Source organism: Formica exsecta, unplaced genomic scaffold (genome assembly GCF_003651465.1).
Source record: "Formica exsecta isolate Colony F162 unplaced genomic scaffold, ASM365146v1 scaffold371, whole genome shotgun sequence".
NCBI classification, from domain to species: domain Eukaryota; kingdom Metazoa; phylum Arthropoda; class Insecta; order Hymenoptera; family Formicidae; genus Formica; species Formica exsecta.
In genome coordinates this window covers 78516-86564 of record NW_021850953.1, presented here as the reverse complement: position 1 = coordinate 86564, position 8049 = coordinate 78516, and the positions used below count along the sequence as shown (strand labels likewise).

General features: G+C 39.4%; 1 long non-coding RNA gene and 1 pseudogene across 1 annotated transcript; both read left to right on the top strand.

Annotated features, from left to right (window-relative positions):
• Nucleotides 1-4771: 4771 nt before the first annotated feature.
• On the top strand, nt 4772-5292 carry LOC115239330. The gene is made up of 3 exons (XR_003884621.1): nt 4772-4915; nt 5004-5133; nt 5205-5292. It is a non-coding gene; the product is annotated as an uncharacterized LOC115239330 (long non-coding RNA).
• Nucleotides 5293-5857: 565 nt separating this feature from the next.
• LOC115239331 overlaps nt 5858-8049 on the top strand; it is a 7899-nt pseudogene continuing 5707 nt past the window's right edge.

Sequence of the window (8049 nt, the reverse complement as noted above, 5' to 3'; positions counted from 1 at the left end):
TGAAAAAAAAGATTAATAATACCACACTCATTTTTTCTAATTTTTTTTGGTAATTCATTTAAATTTAAATAGACGTTTCTAAAATTATGTATTTTAAGTTTTTTTACATATTGTTTTATATCATCATCTGATAAAGCTTTTAATACTAAATTTTTAACTTCTTTTTTAGGCTGAGTTCTGCACCTTTATCATTTTCCATTTGTCTAAATACTTTATTTGCATTTCTAATAGCCAAAATCTTTCCGACTTACTAGCATCTGGTGACAATACTCTCATCCACGCTGCTTCTTGTAAAGTTTTATCTGCTTTCTTTATTTCACTATAATCTACATTTGGGTTTGTATAATAAAAAAGATCGTGTTGTTTGCAATGTTCATCTAAAAGATTTATTCCTTTCCACCCCTTTTTTAATCTCTCCTCGAAATTCCTTTGGACTTAGTCTTTCAAACGCCTTTTCGGTGTCTTTCAGGTGCCTTTCAGGTGTATATTTTAGACTTGAGTCCAGTTTATCAATCAATATGTTAATTTCTTTATTCATTTCATCCATGTAGTTTTAAATGATTTATTTCCAAAATTAAACCCTGTTTTCATATTAAACACTTGAGATTTGCATTCAAGAATGGGAGGTTTGTTAAGTGGTTTTAACATTTTATGAGTACAGTCTGTATTTAACGGTTTTGTATTTGACGACGATGGTAAAGCATTCAACAATTCTGAATCAGTATTTAACAGTTGTCCTTTGTCGAAGAACCGAAGGTTTGTCTCAAGAACCGAAGGTTTGTCTGATACATTACGTAAATTTCTTCCCATTTATAACAATAATATTAATTCATCATTTTTTTGAAAGAAATATTTATCATTTTTTGTTTTATCAATTCCCAAAAATCCATGTGGTTCTGACCAAGCTTTTTTACAGTACTTACAAAAATCTTCATATGTTAATTCAGAAGCCAATTCTTCATGTATTTTTCTGAGATTATCTCCAAACTCATTAAAAATAAACCACAGATTTGAATTTTTTCTAATTATAGGGTTTATTTTAGAAAAGAAATAAAGTTTATGTTAAATGGCTAGGCTTTGATAATACACATAACCAATGGATAAATAAGAAGGATCTAATCACTTCGTAAGCATCCTTTGTTTTTGTAATTTTATTGCTTTTATGATTGATTTTATATGTGATTTTTAGCTGATTTGATGTTTTTTTTTTTAGTTGATTATGATAGAGGAAAAAATCTGCGTCAGAACATATGCTTTTGTATACTACTAGAGTAGTTTCCCCAGTAGTCCTATCACTAATGGAAAGCTATTATCAGAATTGTAATTATTATATATTACTGTCTAAAATATATTATTATAACATATATAATATATACATATATATGTGTACAATAGATTACATATACTGTGACGTTGCCGTCTCGCGCGCGTCCGCCGAATCCCTCTTCGATCGCAAAGCGCGGATTAAAGGGCCACGCCAGTCAAAACATAGCGAGAACCGTACCGTTGTCTCCAGAGAGGCGTTATTAATCGAGATTTCGTGCCTTATATTAATTTCGTTTGTTATTTCTTTTGTCATATGAATATTTGATTTGGGAGCCTCATCGGAAGAACGAGCGGAAAGTCGTTGAAGCGTCACGAAAAATACAATCGTCGATCCAGGACGACCTTCGAGGGGCAAGGAGCCAGCAATCCAGGAATTCAAAGCATCTAACGTCTAGCTACGTCACGACGGGATCAGGACCCGTGATGCGCGACACGAGACAGCAAAAGGATCCTCGCGCAAGGACCCAGGATCCGTGCGAATCCGGTCCCCGTAGAGGGACTGCAATAATGCGCTCGATGGCGTGACTCGGCCCCAGGAAGACAGCCGCGAGGGTTGCAACGATACTTCCGGCCAAGCCGTTCGCCCGGGACCCCGCGACGGCCCCGCGGAAAAGGCCCCAGCAAATTATGGTTTGAAATACCGGGGGCGCGCCACCCCCGATACGACCGTGAGCGCGCCGCCCGCCGGTCACCGCGCGTGGTAGCGCGTAATTGGTCGCGGTAATACGCACTCCGAGTGCGCAGCCCCTGCTGGCCCCGTGGTATCGATCCTAGATCGCGCACATCCTGGGGTCAGACTGGCGTGAGCTTGCGTGCGAGTTAGAAGTGAGCAAGAGGACCGTTTTGGACGAGAGCGGTTTTCGAGAGCGTTGCTGCGTGAGCGATCGGAGAGGATATTCCGGCGTTCAAAGAACGGGCCCGGACGAGAGGACGTCGACGGTCGAGCCCGTGGCAGCCCTAGGGGAGTATTGTGCCGGCGAGGTTATCCCCCGCGAAATAGCCACGCGCGATCACGCCCAGGATTATATCGTTCTGTCGTCGATTTCATGCCGTGATTTCGTGCTTTAGTGTACGGGCTGAGCCCGCTTCGTTAGTGTAATTTTTTGCGTCACGGCCACATCGTCAAGCGATCTGAGCCCCGAAGCCTCGAGAGTATCGGTTTCTGCGGATCGAGACATTACCTCGTGTTTTTAATAAACCGTGTGTCGTCTCTCTGGAGATTCGGATTCCGTATATTGTATTTGCGTTGTATATTGTATTTCTCGCACGTTTAAGTCTCGTTCGTGTTGTATGTCGGTCGTCCGAGTGTGTGTGTCGGTCGCGTAAGAAACGTCCTTTTTTTATGTCGTTTACGAATCTTCGCGTCTAAACTTTGCGTGCACGTCTGGTGCGAATTTCTTTCGCGATTATTGTACGGGTTGCGCGAGAGTGTGAACCGCGTAAATTCGATGTGTTATGTCTGTGGTTTGTGAGAGTTTCCTCGCGATTCTTGCATGGATTGCGTGCGTGTGTGCTGAGTGTTCGACACTGCGTATCACGTCTGTCCGTATCAAAGCATGTTCGCGTTGCGTTAATTGCCTGTTAGTATTAAGTTGTGTAGTAATAGTTGGTGATAATAACGGGCGATACGTTCGCCGTCAACTGATCGAAATTGTTGAGCGGATCGGGTCATCACTCGGATTAACGTCGCAACTAATTATTTGTCAACCCCGCGGTACGTGATGTAGTTAACGCCGAGCGAGAAGATTCCGACCGATATTCCGGGCCGGCTTCGGCGTACATTCCGGGGATTCGCGCCCCGCGTCTAACACCCAATCTCGCCCGCGTTTTTCTCTTTTACCGCAGCCGAATATCCGCGCGGTTTATCATTGCTACTCTCCAAGGAGCTTCGGCTCCCACTATTATAATAAACCTGTTATTCCTTTTGTTTAATTTAAGAGTTTCTTTTCAGTTGTGTTTATCGTTTCCGTAATTGTCGTTTCTTGCATAACTTATCGCGTTAGAACAACACTCGCCGTGCCCCTCTACCGTTAGGCGAGCTAGTCAGCCTGTGGCGAATTCCGACAAATTCTTTCGCGCCTGTTTTGCACTTATTACGTGTGATTCGCGAATTGATACGTGAAAGATCGTATCTGGTGCCCAAGTTCGATTTTCGCGATTATCTCTCGGATCTCGTCACGGTACGCGCGAAACTCTTAACATCCCGTTCCCACCCGGCGCGTGGATCTTTAACTCCGTTTTGTTTTTGACAACGACTATTCCGCATCTTCCGTTCGGCGAATTAGCTCCTGTTCGTCGGCGCAACGTACATCCGCGCGACGGAGAGATCGAAACGGCGGACGCGTCTATCGTTCTGCCGCGATACGGAAATAAAAGTTGTCGCAATACATATAATATATTAATAATAGAAATTTTTAATTATTTATGAAAATAAAAATTATTTAGCAAGGAAAATTTGTATGACGATTTGGTGGAGGGCATGTTATTAAGGCATATTTTTTATATAGGGACTCTCCTGAGGCACAGCGTTAGGCTGCGTTCGGAAACATCACCCGTGTGCACACGAGTGCCATTCTATCTTTGTTCAACTTTTAGTAAATAACAAAGATAGAACGACGCTCGTGTGCACACGGGTGATATTTTCGAACGCAGCCTTACACGCGCGATCGGCAGCTCGGCTGTCGGGCCTCAAACGGTAGTGGAGGAATTGTGGGCGTCGCCTCAGATATCGGCCCGAAAAGGGCTTCTAAAGGGCCTTGCACAATGCCAGGCAACAGGTAATAGGAACAGGAGATAAACATAGGGAATAGGAACAAAGAATTCCAACATATGAGAATCCTTGTATCAATGCAGTATGGACCGTGACACAGGCAATAGACACAGAATTTCCATCATGTTGGAAATTCTGTGTCTATTGTCTGTTCCTAACCAATCACAGCGTTCGGATTTTTCAGGTTGTATTTACGAACTTTTGGCGCGTGTATGCATATGTTGTAGTCGTATACAACAACTAACTCTATTTGCAGCAAATATGTTCGATCATCGTGATTATTCAAGTCGTTTCGAGAACAAAAAAGAAGAAGATGGTCTGGATGACGAACTAGATGCATTTGATCAAAACTCATTTAATAAATACATGAAATTTGATGATGAATTATTAATTGATATGGTTTGTGCTCTCTCATATCTTTATGATAAAACTGTAGAAAATTATAAGAATACGACAATAAAGGAGAATGCGTGCACAGAAATTGCCATTGTTCTAAGTATTACACGTAGGTAAATTTTAATTCTTAACTGGCAGTCTCAGAGACAGCCCTTCTGCTTTTCAGTCTCTATTCCGTCTCATGAGCGGTGTAGGACCGCGTTCTATTACCGTTTTACATATATCATAATTATAGTTGTTTACATTTGTGTATAATATAGTTACAGAGTGCAAGAATCGATGGATACGTCTCCGCCAACGCTTCAGCAAGGAGAGGCAATTGCGGGAGCAAGAGACGAGGAGTGGAGCCGAAAAGCCTACGAAACAAAAATGGGTGTTATATGAGAGTCTCACTTTCTTGGGAAGACATATAACCCAAAGAAGGTTTGTTTCATTTATTTCTTCAAATGGTCATAGATGTGTTAGGAAATTCGAACAATTCAGCATATTTAACAACAATTTATCATTTTAGAAGCTTTTCTAATGTCAACTTTACGAAGCCATCTGGGCCGAACGATATCAGTGGGGCGTCATTGAAAACCCAATGTTCAATGGTTCTTTATTAGGACAACCATGAAATATCCATCAATGACTACTCTAATGTATTTCTTTTTTCTTACTAATGTTATCTTACTTGAGAAATGTGTTTTGAAAACTTTTACTCACGTTACAGTACAAGACACCAGCTTCAACATCCGGCCAGCACTCACTGCATACATCGACGTCGAAAGAAATCAGCCTATTTTATATTTGGAACTGGATCATGACGTGAGTGTAATTTTAAATTAATGGAAAAATGTACAAAATGATATTTACATTTAATCGATGTTTTTAACTTTCCAGACACGGTCACCTTCGCCGTTGCTACGTCGTACGCCACCTGCAGCAACTGAAGAAACTTCACTAGTGAGTAATTTTGAATCGTATGTAATCAATTGATTCTAATAACGTTTTCTAATGAACGGGTTAATCCAACCCGGATCAATTAATCACTATATTTTACTATGAATTCAAATTTTTTATTGGCAGAGACAATGCAATGACATCATTAATCGCTCTCAAAGCGATTGAATGTGCTACATTCGAAAACGCCATAAGAAAATGTAAAACTTCTAAGAGAATATAAAACGAATTTCAAAATTCCTTTGCAGCCATCGACATCTTCCTCATTCTCGTGCCAAACATCTGTTTTGGAGATAGAGAAATCGAATATGGTCCATCCAACAACGTCCTGCTTTTCAAGGAACCATCAGAGGGCTTTTTAAAAAGCGGAAAATTGACCCGGTGGAAACAGCGTTCCATTAGATGAACAATATACTAAGTACAATGGCAGGTGAAGTGTGTTCCCGGAGGAAACCGATAAACGAGAACGATTCAGATGTTCTCATTGGAAAACTCGTTACAGCGGAGCTTCAAATGACAACAGAACCACACAAAAGCGAGTTAAAACGAAAAATTATGGAGTTGCTTGTATTTTTCAAAATCCAAATTAACCTAATCTCAAGGTATAATTTCTGTTCACGCAATAATCCTTAATTTTCATATCCTTATAGTTTTCATTTATTTTACTTATAACTTTAATTCCGTTATTTCATATTTTAGTATATATTATATATTTTATTCATTATTATATTTAATTTCAATTTTAATTTTGTTATTTAATATTGGGATGCATTAATTTTAATTACATTGTAGTTTATTAGAAATAAAAGTTTATTTGGTTTCCAATAAAAGATTTTATTTTATTTTTTGCATACAAAAGTGTATTTACAGTATTTTTCATATTGTTGTGTCTTACCACAAAATATAAAACAATTAATCATCATATATATAAAAATGTACGGAAAACGATACAATTGTAAATTTTAAGATACATACGTCGAGAGCAACATCGTGATGTTGTTGTATGTACTCATATTGCCAAGGAACTTCCCCAGCTGCTGTCATAAAGTATGACAAAAGAGTATCGCGCATTGCATATGCTTCTCTATACTCCGTCCAAAGAGAGAATAACATTGGTCCGCGCATAGGCGGCAGTGTAGCCAGATTGCCCACGCTAGCAACGCGCAACCGTAGTGGAGGGGCTGACATACACAAGAGAAAACAGTATATCTGTCCTCTTCTGCTATCCGAAGCTAGTCGAAGCGCCGAGCTCACACGTACGCGGTTCGCGCTTGTGTATGTCAGCCCCTCCACTACGGTTGCGCGTTGCTAGCGTGGGCAATCTGGCTACACTGCTCACCGCGTCCTGCTAAAAGTTGGCGCTAATTGACCACACTTTACTCAATAATATCTCCTTTATTAAGCGTTACAGAAAAAAATGGTACAGGACTTTTCTATTCAGTTCACTGTGCTCTACCTGTTCATGAGCGTTGGCACAATCTTTATCAGACACCCTATATATTGTTGGAAAAATATTGTTCCTTCGAATCAATCTCCTAAACGGCTTCTCATTCGCTCACTCATTCTCTCTCATTTTCTCTCTCACGCATCCTTCTTCCTTACTCTCCGCAGCCTTGACCTAATCCCGATGCCTGTTTTATCGATACCACCAGCCTCACCGCTAATATATCAATCAATAATAACCGCGCTCTCATGATCCTTTCTGTGCTCCTACATCGATATCGGCCATTCCTGAGATTCTCGATCATTCCGTGAGTAACCGTTTCTAGCAACAAGTGTCGCAGTTTGTACCGGCCTACGTCTCGGATTAATTAGCGGTTCTTTGTTCGGATCAATTGTACAGTTCATCGGTTCGATTCTCAGCGTGATTAATTATTATTAATCATCATTAATCTGTATCGGAAACTTCTCATTTGGTTATTGTGAACGAATATTATCAGTAACAAGGACAAATAACAGTGCTGGTCATTGGTTCGAATATCAACAGTCTTTCTCTCTTCGGAATCTCTCATTGCTCGCGGATTCAGCTCATTAAATTCTGTGATATGTCTTCTTGCCAAAGACACTACGTGTAATTTTGTTTAATTTCTCAGAAGACAACTAGATTGCGTGTTATAAGACATTTTTTCCTTCTTTTCTTTATCCTCCTTATCTTCCTCATATTAACTTTATTTTTCTTTTATGTATTTATTACTTCTTAATTGGTGTGTAAGATATTGATTTAGGCATAAGAATAAACAAGACAATTTTTTTTTAGTAAGAAAGTGAAGTGCGGTTCTTATCGCAGTTTTTCTTTCGGTAAATATAGCGAATAGGGGACCCAGCCCCAATGATCTTGATCTTAACATATGTTATCAAGGACATAATTCTGAGTAACTTTCTCTTCTAATTTAATCGTCGCTCGTTGCTTATAAAAAAGTGTTATTAACAAACAAAAATTTGTAAAAATCAAGATTTATACATAGTCTGACAATGAAAAACTGGATATTTAAGTTAGTTTACAGAAATAGTCCTACGTATACTACACATATAAACTGAAATAAACACAAATTTTTACATATATAGGGTGTTCAAAAATAAAATATAAGTATGTTGAATTAATTATTTATTGGATA